Source organism: Rattus norvegicus, chromosome 11 (genome assembly GCF_021556685.1).
Source record: "Rattus norvegicus strain SHRSP/BbbUtx chromosome 11, alternate assembly SHRSP_T2T, whole genome shotgun sequence".
In the NCBI taxonomy this organism is placed as follows: Eukaryota; Metazoa; Chordata; class Mammalia; order Rodentia; family Muridae; genus Rattus; species Rattus norvegicus.
Genome location: NC_141544.1, coordinates 91544548 through 91561459, shown reverse-complemented (window position 1 = coordinate 91561459; position 16912 = coordinate 91544548). Strand labels below are relative to the sequence as shown.

Genomic DNA, 16912 nt, shown 5'->3' with positions numbered 1-16912 from the left:
TCAGTAGCTGCTGATGGATCCTGATCTCCGTAGATTAGCGGTCCCTGTTTCAGCTTCTGTAATTTCATCATCAAAACTACAGAAATCCAGTAAGTTAAGGCCTACTGTCCACTTGGCATAGCTCTAGACTCATTTTGGAAAATAAGCTTGTCACAGGGTTCTTCCTTCATACAAGCAAATAATGGGGCGTTACAACCTTCCATTCACAATCCAACTGCTTGACTGTTCTATATACTTCTACCATGACATCACTGGGTTGGCTTTGACCTCTAATTCCCAAATACCACCTTGCCTTCCGTACACCTTGGTGTCTGGATTTCTGTGGGTTTAATTCATCCAGGGTGTGTCAGGCCCTTGGTGTTTCAGCAACCAAGAATGGTACTCTTTCCAGGTTTTGCCAAGTTGGTGATCATAGAGGAAAGAATCAGGTGGGCTTTTTGCCATGTAGAAATCTTTGGCTTCGTTCATTATTCTCCTGTTGTCTATTATGAGATGGGTCCTAGTGGTTTCCTTTGCACGGGTAGCTGAGGATCTCCTCCTTGGAGCACTCCAACTTCTCACACACTTCTTCCAAGGCTTCATCATTAATCCTGGTTGAACTATAAGAAGGGTCCTCGGGAAAGAGATATTTCGGAAGGTCCTGTTTAAACCATTCACGTTCCATGGTATCTTTTAGTGTGGCCCTCTCCATGGGATCTACCTTCAGCAAAGGGTTCAAAGGCGTATTACAGAGGGATTTAAATACCGAGGGGTATAAAATATCCCATCACATATCTTCTTACAAAGATTTGGCATGTGGTAATCATCAAAAGGGAGGGTTCCACATGGCAAAGCATAGAGAATGACACTGCTGCTCCAGATGTTCACCTCAGGGCCTGCATACAATCTTTCTGAAATTACTTCTGGTGCAGCATAATTGGGTGAGTCACAGCTTGCCTTAAAAATTCACCTTCTGACACCCTGTTAGAAAGACCAAAATCGAAAGAATTCCAGGAAAACATAAATAAACAAGTAGAAGCCCATAGAGAGGAGACACAAAAATCCCTGAAAGAATTCCAGGAAAACACAATCAAACAGTTGAAGGAATTAAAAATGGAAATAAAAGCAATCAAGAAAGAACACATGGAAACAACCCTGGATATAGAAAACCAAAAAAAGAGACAAGGAGCTGTAGATACAAGCTTCACCAACAGAATACAAGAGATGGAAGAGAGAATCTCAGGAGCAGAAGATCCCATAGAAATCATTGACTCAACTGTCAAAGATAATGTAAAGTGGAAAAAGCTACTGGTCCAAAACATACAGGAAATCCAGGACTCAATGAGAAGATCAAACCTAAGGATAATAGGTATAGAAGAGAGCGAAGACTCCCAGCTCAAAGGACCAGTAAATATCTTCAACAAAATCATAGAAGAAAACTTCCCTAACCTAAAAAAAGAGATACCCATAGGCATACAAGAAGCCTACAGAACTCCAAATAGATTGGACCAGAAAAGAAACACCTCCCGTCACATAATAGTCAAAACACCAAACGCACAAAATAAAGAAAGAATATTAAAAGCAGTAAGGGAAAAAGGTCAAGTAACATATAAAGGCAGACCTATCAGAATCACACCAGACTTTTCGCCAGAAACTACGAAGGCCAGAAGATCCTGGACTGATGTCATACAGACCCTAAGAGAACACAAATGCCAGCCCAGGTTACTGTATCCAGCAAAACTCTCAATTAACATAGATGGAGAAACCAAGATATTCCATGACAAAACCAAATTTACACAATACCTTTCTACAAATCCAGGACTACAAAGGATAATAAATGGTAAAGCCCAACATAAGGAGGCAAGCTATACCCTAGAAGAAGCAAGAAACTAATCGTCTTGGCAACACAACAAAGAGAAGAAAAGCACACAAACATAACCTCACATCCAAATATGAATATAACAGGAAGCAATAATCACTATTCCTTAATATCTCTCAACATCAATGGCCTCAACTCCCCAATAAAAAGACATAGATTAACAAACTGGATACTCAACGAGGACCCTGCATTCTGCTGCCTACCGGAAACACACCTCAGAGACAAAGACAGACACTACCTCAGAGTGAAAGGCTGGAAAACAACTTTCCAAGCAAATGGTTGGAAGAAGCAAGCTGGAGTAGCCATTCTAATATCAAATAAAATCAATTTTCAACTAAAAGTCATCAAAAAAGATAAGGAAGGACACTTCATATTCATCAAAGGAAAAATCCACCAAGATGAACTCTCAATCCTAAATATCTATGCCCCAAATACAAGGGCACCTATATACGTAAAAGAAACCTTACTAAAGCTCAAGACACACATTGCACCTCACACAATAATAGTAGGAGATTTCAACACCCCACTCTCATCAATGGACAGATCATGGAAACAGAAATTAAACAGAGATGTAGACAGATTAAGAGAAGTCATGAGCCAAATGGACTTAACAGATATTTATAGAACATTCTATCCTACAGCAAAAGGATATACCTTCTTCTCAGCTCCTCATGGTACTTTCTCCAAAATTGACCATATAATTGGTCAAAAAACAGGCCTCAACAGGTACAGAAAGATAGAAATAATCCCATGCGTGCTATCAGACCACCACGTCCTAAACCTGGTCTTCAATAACAATAAGGGAAGAATGCCCACATATACGTGGAAATTGAACAATGCTCTACTCAATGATAACCTGGTCAAGGAAGAAATAAAGAAAGAAATTAAAAACTTTTTAGAATTTAATGAAAATGAAGGTACAACATACCCAAACTTATGGGACACAATGAAAGCTGTGCTAAGAGGAAAACTCATAGCACTGAGTGCCTGCAGAAAGAAACAGGAAAGAGCATATGTCAGCAGCTTGACAGCACACCTAAAAGCTCTAGAACAAAAGGAAGCAAATACACCCAGAAGGAGTAGAAGGCAGGAAATAATCAAACTCTGAGCTGAAATCAACCAAGTAGAAACAAAAAGGACCATAGAAAGAATCAACAGAACCAAAAGTTGGTTCTTTGAGAAAATCAACAAGATAGATAAACCCTTAGCCAGACTAACGAGAGGACACAGAGAGTGTGTCCAAATTAACAAAATCAGAAATGAAAAGGGAGACATAACTACAGAATCAGAGGAAATTCAAAAAAATCATCAGATCTTTCTATAAAAGCCTATATTCAACAAAACTTGAAAATCTTCAGGAAATGGACAATTTCCTAGACAGATACCAGGTACCGAAGTTAAATCAGGAACAGATAAACCAGTTAAACAACCCCATAACTCCTAAGGAAATAGAAGCAGTCATTAAAGGTCTCCCAACCAAAAAGAGCCCAGGTCCAGACGGGTTTAGCGCAGAATTCTATCAGACCTTCATAGAAGACCTCATACCAATATTATCCAAACTATTCCACAAAATTGAAACAGATGGAGCACTACCGAATTCCTTCTATGAAGCCACAATTACTCTTATACCTAAACCATACAAAGACCCAACAAAGAAAGAGAACTTCAGACCAATTTCCCTTATGAATATCGCTGCAAAAATACTCAATAAAATTCTGGCAAACCGAATCCAAGAGCACATCAAAACAATCATCCACCATGATCAAGTAGGCTTCATCCCAGGCATGCAGGGATGGTTTAATATACGGAAAACCATCAACGTGATCCATTATATAAACAAACTGAAAGAACAAAACCACATGATCATTTCATTAGATGCTGAGAAAGCATTTGACAAAATTCAACACCCCTTCATGATAAAAGTCCTTGAAAGAATAGGAATTCAAGGCCCATACCTAAACATACTAAAAGCCATATACAGCAAACCAGTTGCTAACATTAAACTAAATGTAGAGAAACTTGAAGCAATCCCACTAAAATCAGGGACTAGACAAGGCTGCCCACTCTCTCCCAACTTATTCAATATAGTTCTTGAAGTTCTAGCCAGAGCAATCAGACAACAAAAGGAGGTCAAGGGGATACAGATCGGAAAAGAAGAAGTCAAAATATCACTATTTGCAGATGATATGATAGTATATTTAAGTGATCCCAAAAGTTCCACCAGAGAACTACTAAAGCTGATAAACAACTTCAGCAAAGTGGCTGGGTATAAAATTAACTCAAATAAATCAGTAGCCTTCCTCTACACAAAAGAGAAACTAGCGGAGAAAGAAATTAGGGAAACGACACCCTTCATAATAGACCCAAATAATATAAAGTACCTCGGTGTGACTTTTACCAAGCAAGTACAAATTTGTACAATAAGAACTTCAAGACACTGAAGAAAGAAATTGAATAAGACCTCAGAAGATGGAAAGATCTCCCATGCTCATGGATTGGCAGGATTAATATAGTAAAAATGGCCATTTTACCAAAAGCGATCTACAGATTCAATGCAATCCCCATCAAAATACCAATCCAATTCTTCAAAGAGTTAGACAGAACAATTTGCAAATTCATCTGGAATAACAAAAAAACCAGGATAGCTAAAACTATCCTCAACAATAAAAGGACTTCAGGGGGAATCACTATCCCTGAACTCAAGCAGTATTACAGAGCAATAGTGATAAAAACTGCATGGTATTGGTACAGAGACAGACAGATAGACCAATGGAATAGAATTGAAGACCCAGAAATGAACCCACACACCTATGGTCACTTGATTTTTGACAAAGAAGCCAAAACCATCCAATGGAAAAAAGATAGCATTTTCAGCAAATGGTGCTGGTTCAACTGGAGGGCAACATGTAGAAGAATGCAGATCGATCCATGCTTATCACCCTGTACAAAGCTTAAGTCCAAGTGGATCAAGGACCTCCACATCAAACCAGACAAACTCAAACTAATAGAAGAAAAACTAGGGAAGCATCTGGAACACATGGGCACTGGAAAAAATTTCCTGAACAAAACACCAATGGCTTATGCTCTAAGATCAAGAATCGACAAATGGGATCTCATAAAACTGCAAAGCTTCTGTAAGGCAAAGGACACTGTGGTTAGGACAAAACAGCAACCAACAGATTGGGAAAAGATCTTTACCAATCCTACAACAGATAGAGGCCTTATATCCAAAATATACAAAGAACTCAAGAAGTTAGACCACAGGGAGACAAATAACCCTATTAAAAAATGGGGTTTAGAGCTAAACAAACAATTCACAGCTGAGGAATGCCGAATGGCTGAGAAACACCTAAAGAAATGTTCAACATCTTTAGTCATAAGGGAAATGCAAATCAAAACAACCCTGAGATTTCACCTCATGCCAGTGAGAATGGCTAAGATCAGAAAGTCAGGTGACAGCAAATGCTGGCGAGAATGCGGAGAAAGAGGAACACTCCTCCATTGTTGGTGGGGTTGCAGACTGGTACAACCATTCTGGAAATCAGTCTGGAGGTTCCTCAGAAAATTGGACATTGAACTGCCTGAGGATCCAGCTATACCTCTCTTGGGCATATACCCAAAAGATGCCCAAACATATAAAAAAGACACGTGCTCCACTATGTTCATCGCAGCCTTATTTAAAATAGCCAGAAGCTGGAAAGAACCCAGATGCCCTTCAACAGAGGAATGGATACAGAAAATGTGGTACATCTACACAATGGAATATTACTCAGCTATCAAAAACAATGGCTTTATGAAATTCGTAGGCAAATGGTTGGAACTGGAAAATATCATCCTGAGTGAGCTAACCCAATCACAGAAAGACACACATGGTATGCACTCATTGATAAGTGGCTATTAGCCCAAATGCTTGAATTACCCTAGATGCCTAGAACAAATGAAACTCAAGACAGATGATCAAAATGTGAATGCTTCACTCCTTCTTTAAAAGGGGAACAAGAATACCCTTGGCAGGGAATAGAGAGGCAAAGATTAAAACAGAGACAGAACGAACACCCATTCAGAGCCTGCCCCACATGTGGCCCATACATATACAGCCACCCAATTAGACAAGATGGATGAAGCAAAGAAGTGCAGACTGACAGGAGCCGGATGTAGATCGCTCCTGAGAGACACAGCCAGAATACAGCAAACACAGAGGCGAATGCCAGCAGCAAACCACTGAACTGAGAATAGGACCCCCGTTGAAGGAATCAGAGAAAGAACTGGAAGAGCTTGAAGGGGCTCGAGACCCCATATGTACAACAATGCCAAGCAACCAGAGCTTCCAGGGACTAAGCCACTACCTAAAGACTATACATGGACTGACCCTGGACTCTGACCTCATAGGTAGCAATGAATATCCTAGTAAGAGCACCAGTGGAAGTGGAAGCCCTGGGTCCTGCTAAGACTGAACCCCCAGTTAACTAGACTGTTGGGGGGAGGGCGGCAATGGGGGGAGGGTGGGGAGGGGAACACCCATAAGGAAGGGGTGGGGGGAGGGGGATGTTTGCCCGGATACCGGGAAAGGGAATAACACTCGAAATGTATATAAGAAATACTCAAGTTAATAAAAAAAAAAAAAAAGAAAGAAAAGAAAGACCAAAGTCGGCTATCTTTGCATTCATGTGTGCATCAAGCAGGATGTCTTCAAGTTTCAAATCTCTGTGGACCACCATATGCCTGGGACAGTAATCCACACAAGGATCTGCTGGAACAGATGTTGACTTTCCTTTTTGGCCAACCTTCCATTGTTACAGATATAATCAAATAGCTCTCCTCCTGAGACACATTCCATCACCAGGCAAATATCAGATGGTGTACCGATGACCTGGTACAGTTTGATTATGTGAGGGTACTTGAAAAGCCTCAGGTTCTGAATATCTCTGAGGATTGTTCCAACAACGACAAGGTTTCGAATCTTCTAACAGTTGAGTATCTTCACAGCAACTTTATGTCCAGTCAACTCATGCTTGCCCACCTTCACTTTCCCGAAGGTGCTGCCACCACTCAGCGTGTCCCCCAGGATGCAGTGGCCGATCTTCACCCGCCTGTCGCCATCTTTCTCCAGGATGCAGACTCAGCCTTAAAGATTATCAGAAGAGGGCATTGGGTTCCATTACAGATGATTGTGAGCCACCATGTGGTTGCTGGGAATTGAACTCAGGACCTCTGGAAGAGCAGTCAGTGCTCTTAACCTCTGAGCTATCTCTCCAGCCCCGCCAAAAGATGCCCCAACATATAACAAAGACATATGCTCCACTATGTTCATAGCAGCCTTATTTATAATAGCCAGAAGTTGGAAAGAACCCACATGCCCTTCAACAGAGGAATGGATACAGAAAATGTGGTACATCTACACAATGGAATATTACTCAGCTATCAAAAACAATGACTTTATGAAATTCATAGGCAAGTGGAGGGAACTGGAAGATATCATCCTTAGTGAGGTAACCCAATCACAGGAAAACACACATGTAATACACTCATTGATAAGTGGCTATTAGCCCAAATGCTTGAATTACCCTGGATGCACAGAACACATGAAACTCAAGAAGGATGACCAAAATGTGAATGCTTCACTCCTTCTTTAAAAGGGGAACAAGAATACCCTTGGAGGGAATAGGGAGGCAAAGTTTATAACAGAGGCAGAAGGAACACCCATCTGAGCCTGCCCCACATGTGGCCCATACATATACAACCACCCAATTAGAAAAGATGGATGAAGCAAAGAAGTGCAGGCTGACAGGAACTGGATATAGACCGAACCCAGGGCCTTGAGCTTGCCAGGCAAGCGCTCTACCACTGAGCTAAATCCCCAACCCCAGTCTCCCTATTTATAAAGCTCTGGCCACTCCATAGACCAGGTTGACCTCAAACTCTCAAAGATTCACCTGCTCCTGTCTCCTGAATGTTCAGACTTGGCTGCCCCCATGCCCGGCCTGTTTCCAATTTTAGTGTTATTGTTTATCTGTAGCAACTGCAATGGGATATCAACTAAAATGAATGGAAATTTTTAAGATCTGTGTTTTTTCTAAAAGTATTTTCATATAGCAAAGAAATGTTTGTCAACATGCTTTGGAAATTACAAAACTAATGTTTCTGTGAGAGAAGAATATTTTGAGTGACCAACCTGAGTTTGTTTATTTTTTCCTGATTTCCTGATAACTGCCCACTCCCCTTTCTGCTCAAGCAGCTGACTCTGTGTTTGTGCTTGGTAAAAGAATGTAGTTCCTCAGGGCAACATTCAGCTGGCTCCCTTAAAATGGTCTTCCTGGTTAATGTGCTCGGGTAATGTTCTAAATGGTTTCTGGAACTGCTCAGATCCAGTGCTGTGCTGGATATTCAGTATTTAGAGTACTAATGGCCATTGTGGATGGAAGGTAGACAAAATCTGAAATTATAATAACCTACTCCTGATGCTTGTGTTCAGATTTATAAAAAAGGGGGATGAGGAAGAAAGTGCAAGACAAGAGTTGTTTAGCACCAAAAGTAAATAAGGGAAACTCATCTGAAACTGGGCAGAAGCCGTTTTGTGGGAAAGAGATGAGGAAGACCATGGGGAGTGGGATTCCTGAGACACAGAGCTCTGCCCTCCCTTCTGGAAACAGCCTGGACCAAATCCTTAGAGAGCATAGCTGTGGGGTGCATCTTGGCACTCCTGTCTCCTGATGCTCTTTCTGAGAAGTCCTTCATCCATAATTGGACATAGAAGTGGCAGTTAAAGTAGCTTCACAGAGAGATGTGTTCAGACCAGTGGTCCTCTGCACCCACCCAGACTCTGGACTATGTGAGATTCTAGAATGAATGTATAAATCTATAGGGGAAGAGGTAAGCTAAAGAGACTCCAGTAAGCACTAGGTTTAGTTCCCCCTAAGCCCAGCAGAGAGTCTATGTGAAATGGAAATTAATAGAAACATAACTTATATTTCTTGAACATCTGAATTCATGCCAAAGAGTATGCTAAAACTTTCTTTGTAGTTGGTATCCAGTTTTGTTTGTTTTGGGGCTTTTGTTTGTTTTTTGTTTTCCATGATAGGGCTTCTCTATGGGCTTATATTTTTCAAACTATACATTAATTATGTTTCTTTAATGCTTCAACTTCCCTTCTAGCACATCACCCTCTAGAGGTAGGGGAAAAGAAAGGTTCATAGGAAAACGGGGTTGTAGTCCTGTTTACAAAATAGTTCTGTGAGAGCGATTCCAATATTCATTGTCAGCAGTCCAGTTCAGCAACAAACATCAAACATGAATCAGCAGCTGTGTGATCCAGAAGAAACCTCAAGACTTCACAGATTAGCTGTGAAGAAGTCATGAGAAGCATTCGGAATACTACCAGAAGTTCTTTGGTGCTTTTCTCTCTAGGAAGTCAAAGTCATGAAGAACGCAAGGCAAACCAATGCAAGAGCATCATCCACTGCCTGTCGGGTTATACTTACACTTTTTCCAAACATCATGTGTCCTCTCAAGCATCTATTTTAGCAAAACATCACATGCCCTTTTACCAAGCTGCTTCCAGCAATACACCACATGTCAGTTCTGAGCAAAACATCCTCTCACATGTCTACTTCAGCAAAATACCCTCCCATAAGAGAGTTTCCAGAAAAACATCACAGGACACAATTGAGTCGCCAACGAAACCAGAAATTTCTACTTCATCACCTCGGCTGCTTAGGAGTTCTGAAAAAGGGTTGTAGGCTGGACAGTTGGTCCAACAATGAAGAGGACTGACTGCTCTTCCAGAAGGCAGAGGTTTGATTACCAGCACTGAATGGTTCTGTAATTACACTGTAGCTCAAAACAGTAATTACAACATCTGACATCCTCTCCTAGCTACCTTAAACTCTGAACGTATGTACTGCACTTAAATACATGCTGGTAAAATACTAATATTCATAAAATAAATAAAAGTCATTTTAGTCAGAATGTTGTGGACATATCTTTATGCCCAACATTGGAAAGATAGAGATAGATTTCTGTGAGTTCGAGGCTTATCTGGCCTATAGAGTTAGTTCCAGGACAGCCAGGCCTACACAAATAAAAGAAAGAGGAAAAGGATGAGAAGGAAGAGGGAAAAGAGAAGGAAGAAGAGGAGAAAAAAGAAGAGGAGGTGGTGGAGGAGGAGGAGGAAGAGTAGGAAGAGGAGGAAAGAAAGCATCGTTATGTAGACCTGGCTGGCCTTGAGCTAAGCACCCTTCTGCTCCTGCTTCCTGAATGATTTACAGCCTCCACTTACCAGGAATGGTATCTTCAGAAATTGTGCTGTTTGGCTCGTTTTTATGAATTACATTGGATTTGTTTCTTATTTATTTTAAAGCTGTGTTGTAATTATATGTATGTGTGTTGAGGCAGTATGTGCATGTGCATTCAGGATCTTGCAGAGACCAGAGGCATCGGATTCCCTTGAGCTGGGGTTGTAGCTGCCACGTGGGTGCTGGGAACCAACCCACGGTCCTCTGCCAGAGCAACAAGCTTTCCCACTTGCTCAGTCGTCTCTCCAGCCTCTACTTACTCTGTGCTCAGGTGTGTTTCTGTGCCACAGTCATTGTGTGGGAATCAGAGGGCAATGTGTGAGAATTGTTCTCTCCCTCCGCCATGTGGATCCTGGGAATGAAACCCAGACCTTCGGGGTTGGTGACATGTGACTCTACTTGCTGGGCCATGGACAGGAACATTAACTGTTTTCTGAGACAGGGTCTTGCTATGCAGCCCTGGATAGACTAGAATGTAATGAGTCCCCTTTACTCTACCTCCCAAATGCTATGATTTGTAGGGGTGCACTACCACACAGAACTTTTGATTTTGTTCTGAATAGACAATATATTCACACAAATTACCCATCTCCCCGCACCACATTATTTTCTCAAGATTCAACCAATGATACTGATTTCTTTTGCATGTTTAATATGCAAGGAAATGTGGTCTTCTCTCTCTCTCTCTCTCTCTCTCTCTCTCTCTCTCTCTCTCTCTCTTTCTGTCAGAAAATGCTAGCATACTTTGTTTTCCTGTATTTGTTTTGTTTTTGACAGTTTTAATACACAATAGCCCAGGGTGGCCTGACATTCTCTCTATAACCCAGGCTGGCCTTCAACACAAGGCAATCCAACTTTTGTATCTCAAATGCTATAATTACAGATCTGTGCCATCATGCACAGTCTCCCAACCCAGCCCCTAGATTTTCTTATTTTCTATGTATGGTGTTTTGCCTGCACATAGGTATGTGCATAACATATGCTCTTGGTGCTTGCTGAGGTCAGGAAGAGGGGCTGAGATTCCCTGAGACTGGAATGACAGACAGTTGTGAGCTGCCATGTGGGTGCTGGTACACAGACCTGGGTCCTTTGCTAGAGAAACAAGTGTTCTTAACCACTGAGCCAATTACTTGGGACGTCAGTTCCACATCATTACATAAGAGACCCTTGGAGCCTTTCTTGGGTCTGCATTGCATTCCATTGTAGCAGGAATTCATGGAGTTGGAGCTCACACATTCACACACATGTGGTCATCTGTAGTTGACTGATATGTATTTGAATGTGGCAGCATGATGTGGTAGAAGGAGGTGCCACAGAGGGCTCATGTTGAACCCTGGCCCCCCATATCAGCCATAGGGCTGGACTAGTAGAAAATGAAATTTGTTTGGGACATAGGAAAGGGATGTGGGACAGGGAGTAGAGACAGAGAAAGAAAGGGGAGAGAGAAGGAGAGAGAGAGAGAGAGAGAGAGAGAGAGAGAGAGAGAGAGAGAAGCCAACCTGGAACATGTTGGGGGTGCAGAGAGAGAAAGAGAGAAGGGGACAGGGAGAGGAAAAGAGAGGGAAGAAGGGTGGGGGGAGAGGGAGGCCAAACAGACCTTTCACAACAAGCCTGGCTATTGCTAGGTTAACTGTTGGGCAGAGCCTAGAGGAAATGCTAATAATGACAACCATAAACAAGTCGACATCATCATCATCTACACATATACAGATGTGACTGAAAGGGTCATAGGTCATGTGTATGGTACTCATTTTCAAGGAGTTATTTTACTCCTTCTGTGAGTATGCAAAACAAACAAATATCCTTAGTTCAAAAGGACAAAGGCTAAGTGGACTCCCTTTTCAAATCATTTCGCTCTCTATCCCTCCTCCACAGCCTCCCTCTCAGATCCTGGACAGAGGGTGGTCCCTCATTCCACTCGACCCTCTACCCTCTCCCTCTTTTCATAGTTTATCAGTTGTTGCCTTGATGTACACATGTGGCTGTCTTAGCCTTTATTTTGTAACTGAGAAGGTCATTCAATAAATGAACAATTTTTACTGAATAGATTTCTTTTAAAACACAATATACAGATCCAGACCACTTTGAGAATTTCCATGTAACCCTCTAGCAGGCAGCATTCCGATCTTCTCTATATTGGTCTGATTTTACTATGTGTGCTGCTGAAGTGGGTACAAAAAGTTCAAATTTTGTGTTTCTCCATCTAATGAATACTTTTGATTACATTTTATTAATAATCTCTCTCCCCCCTTTTTCCCCCCACCCCATCTGAGACAGGATTTCTCTGTGCAGTCCTGGCTGTCCTAGAACTCACTCTGTAGACCAGACTCGCCTTGAATTCAGAGTTCCTCCTGCCTCTGCCTTCCAAGTGCTAGGATCAAAGATTTCTACCACTACCGCCTGGCAGTTGAATTCTCTTCAAATAGCAGTTTATATTCATAAATTTTATTTTGCTTGTTACAGTTTTAACTGCTGTCTAGACTGAGACTCTTCATCTAGATGCAAAGTCACCATCGGTTTGCTCCTGATGGAGAAGACATTTAAGGTTTTTGTGACTTGCAGACTAAACTTCCTGGTGGACATTGGAAAGTCTCAGGGTGCAATTTCACAGATGGGCACCAGGTGGCGGATAATTTCTTCTGATAATCTTTTTTTTTTTTCTTTATTAACTTGAGTATTTCTTATTTACATTTCTATTATTATTCCCTTTCCCGGTTTCCAGGCCAACATCCCCCTAGCCCCTCCCCTCCCCTTCTCTACCGGTGTTCCCCTCCCCATCATCCCCCTATTACTGCTCTCCCCACAACAATCATATTCACTGGGGGTTCAGGACCAAAGAGTTCCCCTTCCACTGGTGCTCTTACTAGGCTATTCATTGCTACTTATGCGGTTGGAGCCCAGGGTCAGTCCATGTATAGTCTTTGGGTACTGGCTTGGTCCTTGGAAACTCTGTTTGGTGGGCATTGTTGTTCATATGAGGCCTCAAGCCCCTTCAACCTTTCAGTCCTTTCTCTGATTCCTTCAATGGGGATCCCATTCTCAGTTCAGTGCTTTGCTGCTGGCATTCGCCTATGTATTTGTTGTATTCTGGGTGTGCCTCTCAGGAGAGATCTACATCTGGTTCCTGTCTGCCTGCACTTCTTTGCTTCATCCATCTTATCTAGTTTGGTGGCTGTATATGTATGGGCCACATATGGGGCAGGTTCTGAATGGGTGTTCCTTCTCCCTCTGTTATAAACTTTCCCTCCCTATTCCCTCCAAGGGTATTCTTGTTCCCCTTTTAAAGAAGGAGTGAAGCATTCACATTTTGGTCATCCTTCTTGAGTTTCATGTGTTCTGTGCATCCAGGGTAATTCAAGCATTTGGGCTAATAGCCACTTATCAATGAGTGCATTACATGTGTGTTTTCCTGTGATTGGGTTACCTCACTAAGGATGATATCTTCCAGTTCCCTCCACTTGCCTATGAATTTCATAAAGTCATTGTTTTTGATAGCTGAGTAATATTCCATTGTGTAGATGTACCACATTTTCTGTATCCATTCCTCTGTTGAAGGGCATGTGGGTTCTTTCCAACTTCTGGCTATTATAAATAAGGCTGCTATGAACATAGTGGAGCATATGTCTTTGTTATATGTTGGGGCATCTTTTGGCGGGGCTGGAGAGATAGCTCAGAGGTTAAGAGCACTGACTGCTCTTCCAGAGGTCCTGAGTTCAATTCCCAGCAACCACATGGTGGCTCACAATCATCTGTAATGGAACCCAATGCCCTCTTCTGATAATCTTTAAGGCTGAGTCTGCATCCTGGAGAAAGATGGCGACAGGCGGGTGAAGATCGGCCACTGCATCCTGGGGGACACGCTGAGTGGTGGCAGCACCTTCGGGAAAGTGAAGGTGGGCAAGCATGAGTTGACTGGACATAAAGTTGCTGTGAAGATACTCAACTGTTAGAAGATTCGAAACCTTGTTGTTGTTGGAACAATCCTCAGAGAGATTCAGAACCTGAGGCTTTTCAAGTACCCTCACATAATCAAACTGTACCAAGTCATCGGTACACCATCTGATATTTGCCTGGTGATGGAATGTGTCTCAGGAGGAGAGCTATTTGATTATATCTGTAACAATGGAAGGTTGGCCAAAAAGGAAAGTCAACATCTGTTCCAGCAGATCCTTGTGTGGATTACTGTCCCAGGCATATGGTGGTCCACAGAGATTTGAAACTTGAAGACATCCTGCTTGATGCACACATGAATGCAAAGATAGCCGACTTTGGTCTTTCCAACAGGGTGTCAGAAGGTGAATTTTTAAGGCAAGCTGTGACTCACCCAATTATGCTGCACCAGAAGTAATTTCAGAAAGATTGTATGCAGGCCCTGAGGTGAACATCTGGAGCAGCAGTGTCATTCTCTATGCTTTGCCATGTGGAACCCTCCCTTTTGATGATTACCACATGCCAAATCTTTGTAAGAAGATATGTGATGGGATATTTTATACCCCTCGGTATTTAAATCCCTCTGTAATACGCCTTTGAACCCTTTGCTGGAGGTAGATCCCATGGAGAGGGCCACACTAAAAGATACCATGGAACGTGAATGGTTTAAACAGGACCTTCCGAAATATCTCTTTCCCGAGGACCCTTCTTATAGTTCAACCAGGATTGATGATGAAGCCTTGGAAGAAGTGTGTGAGAAGTTGGAGTGCTCCAAGGAGGAGATCCTCAGCTACCCGTGCAAAGGAAACCACTAGGACCCATCTCATAATAGACAACAGGAGAATAATGAACGAAGCCAAAGATTTCTACATGGCAAAAAGCCCACCTGATTCTTTCCTCTATGATCACCAACTTGGCAAAACCCGGAAAGAGTACCATTCTTGGTTGCTGAAACACCAAGGGCCTGACACACCCTGGATGAATTAAACCCACAGAAATCCAGACACCAAGGTGTACGGAAGGCAAGGTGGTATTTGGGAATTAGAGGTCAAAGCCAACCCAGTGATGTCATGGTAGAAGTATGTAGAACAGTCAAGCAGTTGGATTGTGAATGGAAGGTTGTAACGCCCCATTATTTGCTTGTATGAAGGAAGAACCCTGTGACAAGCTTATTTTCCAAAATGAGTCTAGAGCTATGCCAAGTGGACAGTAGGCCTTAACTTACTGAATTTCTGTAGTTTTGATGATGAAATTACAGAAGCTGAAACAGGGACCGCTAATCTACGGAGATCAGGATCCATCAGCAGCTACTGATCTTGCCAAAGGAGTGACTGCACTGCTGAGGCCCAGGGAAAGCCCTCAGAAGTCTCTCTTACCTCATCTGTGACTGTTGGGCCCTACCTTGGAGTGTTTCCCTTCTCCCTCACTGAGCCTTTTAGCCTGCTATAGCAAGAAGTTGTTTACACCCTTGGCAGCTGCTCTTGTCCCCTGATTTGGGGTGAGGAATTTTCATGGCACCCTTCCCCCCCCCCCACCAAGTCTTCCAGGTTGTTGTTGTTAAGAAGTTGTTTATGGACAGGTCTTCCTGGTTGCTGCCGCCGCAGAGAGCCCTTGGGCAGCACCCCGCGAGCAAACTTGAGCCTCGGGACCACAGGTAAGACCAACTTGTCTGCTGCAAGAGAGCTGCCTGGTGAGATCGGGACACACAGAGGCAGAGTTCATCTAGGACCGGGCACGCCCTGTGTTTGCCGGAGGTCCCACGCCCGCGGATCCCGGGCCCGCAGCAGCTCTCTGCTCCCAGACCCTGTGGGAAAGACACCTCACCGCCTGATCAGGTGGGCACTCCTGAGGCTGCAGAGCGGAAGAGACCACCAACACTGCCCACCCCTGCCCACATCCCTGGCCCAAGAGGAAACTGTATAAGGCCTCTGGGCTCCCGTGGGGGAGGGCCCAGGAGGGGCAGGACCCCTGCCTGAGACACCGCCGGAACCTGAGGGAAACAGACCGGATAAACAGTTCTCTGCACCCAAATCCCGTGGGAGGGAGAGCTGAACCTTCAGAGAGGCAGACAAGCCTGGGAAACCAGAAGAGACTGCTCTCTGTACATACATCTCGGACGCCAGAGGAAAACACCAAAGGCCATCTGGAACCCTGGTGCACTGAAGCTCCCGGAAGGGGCGGCACAGGTCTTCCTGGTTGCTGCCGCCGCAGAGAGCCCTTGGGCAGCACCCCGCGAGCAAACTTGAGCCTCGGGACCACAGGTAAGACCAACTTGTCTGCTGCAAGAAAGCTGCCTGGTGAACTCAAGACACAGGCCCACAGGAACAGCTGAAGACCTGTAGAGAGGAAAAACTACACGCCCGAAAGCAGAACACTCTGTCCCCATAACTGACTGAAAGAGAGGAAAACAGGTCTACAGCACTCCTGACACACAGGCTTATAGGACAGTCTAGCCACTGTCAGAAATAGCAGAACAAAGTAACACTAGAGATAATCTGATGGCGAGAGGCAAGCGCAGGAACCCAAGCAACAGAAACCAAGACTACATGCCATCATCGGAGCCCAATTCTCCCACCAAAACAAACATGGAATATCCAAACACACCAGAAAAGCAAGATCTAGTTTCAAAATCATATTTGATCATGATGCTGGAGGACTTCAAGAAAGACATGAACACACTTAGGAAAATATTAATAAACAAGTAGAAGCCTACAGAGAGGAATCGCAAAAATCCCTGAAAGAATTCGAGGACAACACAATCAAACAGTTGAAGGAATTAAAAATGGAAATAGAAGCAATCAAGAAAGAACACATGGAAACAACCCTGGATATA

At 43.1% G+C, this 16912-nt stretch overlaps 2 pseudogenes; one reads left to right on the top strand and one right to left on the bottom strand.

Annotated features, from left to right (window-relative positions):
• Prkaa1-ps1 (protein kinase AMP-activated catalytic subunit alpha 1, pseudogene 1) lies at nucleotides 1-11366 on the bottom strand (annotated as a pseudogene).
• On the top strand, nucleotides 13972-15467 carry Prkaa1-ps2 (protein kinase AMP-activated catalytic subunit alpha 1, pseudogene 2; annotated as a pseudogene).